This window comes from Limulus polyphemus, unplaced genomic scaffold (genome assembly GCF_000517525.1).
Source record: "Limulus polyphemus unplaced genomic scaffold, Limulus_polyphemus-2.1.2 Scaffold954, whole genome shotgun sequence".
NCBI classification, from domain to species: domain Eukaryota; kingdom Metazoa; phylum Arthropoda; class Merostomata; order Xiphosura; family Limulidae; genus Limulus; species Limulus polyphemus.
The window spans coordinates 87,267-89,267 of record NW_013666564.1 but is presented as its reverse complement, the minus strand read 5'-3'; positions in this window follow the sequence as shown (position 1 = coordinate 89,267).

The window sequence follows — 2,001 nt, the reverse complement described above, 5'->3', positions numbered from 1 at the left end:
CTCCTCTGTCGGAACAATATCTTGCATGGTTAGGAAGTTTATTTCTTGTGACTACATTTTTACTAAGCAGGTTCATCATATAACATTTATTATAGAGCGATATGGTAGCAAACACGAATTTCAATACTGAAATTCTAAAGTTACTAATGTACCCAAGTATTTTGCTTAATTGTTACAGTAAATACTTTGATCCAAAAATATAGGACTTATACCTATATTGTGTTTTTCTTACCCTCCGGAGTAGGCCTAAATCTATATCATTGTGTGCTTAAGCACACTACAGCACCCTTGAATTATTCAAAGAGCTACCTATATAAACTCCAGATATATTGACCGACAAAAGCTCTGCATTACCTGACAAAGGTTCACGTTTTTCTTCTTCTTGACTTCTTATGTTATTATTTGTTTGCAATCATATGGTAAATTATAAATATTCTGAAAGGATGTTTCATGCCGAATTCAGTAGTTAAGACATTTTAGTCATCTTTTTAAGATTTTATTTGTAGTGAAGCGCAAAGCTACACAATGGGCAATCTGTGCTTTTCCCCCCACGGGTATCGAAACCCAGCCTTACGGCACTCTTATAATATACATTTTCTATTTCATATAGATATAATTCCTTGTGGGAAATCCTTCGTGTTTCAACAACATGACATATTTTTATGGCATTCTTCAAATATATTTTTTTTGTATTTCTTCTCTGTTGATCACATGATTCCAAGAGACAATACTTGCCTCAGTTAATTAACATTTGTTTTTCGATTCAGTTATATGACGTTTCATGTTGATCAACAAATTCTCTGTTTAAATCAAGTGATTGTGTTAGTAGGTCCATTCTCGATACATGATTTTCCATCTACTAGTCTTAAAATATTTTGGACTGATGACATGGATCATTGTTTTTTTTTGGAGTATATAGTATATATTCACCACCGTAAACTAGGCAGCATGAACAATGAATCAGTCTAACATTATAAGACCTTCAAAATGTTCACCATTAATATCAATGCAAGTATTGTTTAACGGTGAAAATAGGTTTGTTATGTTAATTGTAGTTTCACTTCTGTTTATTGCCCATCCTGCATATCGTTTTTATGAATAGAAATTACACACAACATTATTCTAAATTAGCAATAATTCTATATTGAATTATACTTAAACTTAATGTGTAAATTGTAATACAATTACTCCTGTGATTTAATATTAAACTTTAAACTGATATGTAGCGAGTGTGTGTGTGTGTGTGTTTCTTATAGCCATATCGGGCTATCTGTTGTGTTCACCAAGGAGACTTACCGCTGTTCCAGTGGGGTACAATTAGATGTAGCGATAATGGCTTCTTGGAGCTGCATTATACACAGAACTGACGAGAAGGGAGCCCGGCAGTAGGATATTCCAAAGCTGCCCACTGAATTTTATACGTTATAACATATTGTGCGAAAGAAGCATTACCATTAACTTAAACTAAAGCTAATATCTAAGAAAGTTAAATGTATTTCGAAATTTTGAATAAGGTGATTAAAATACACATAAATGCTAAAATCACTGCGAACAAAACTTTAAATTTTACAAAAGACAATCTACCTTGCTTTACTATAACAAAAGTTACTAACTGGTAAACGTAGGCCTAAAAGTATGTTACGCTATTAATACCAGTACTAGTAAAAATCCTACGTTAATCATAGATAACCTTAAGCTTAGGCTACTTACTTCGAACCATGTGTTTCTGTTAGGTGTGAACCTAGTCTTAGTAAGAATCGTTGTTTTCTACCTGTTAATAAAAAGTACTCAATAAAAAGAACAGCTTGCATCTCTTACTATTTACAGCAGGGGTCAATTACTCGTTATATATATATATATGCTAAACTCCTAATTTCATTGATGGTTATTTAAATTTAGTTTTTGCTTGACGCCTTGTATGCAGACATACCAAAATCGATCCGTTGCTAGGGACGCGGTGACGTTTCCATGAATAAACAAACACCTCCTGTCACACACGAT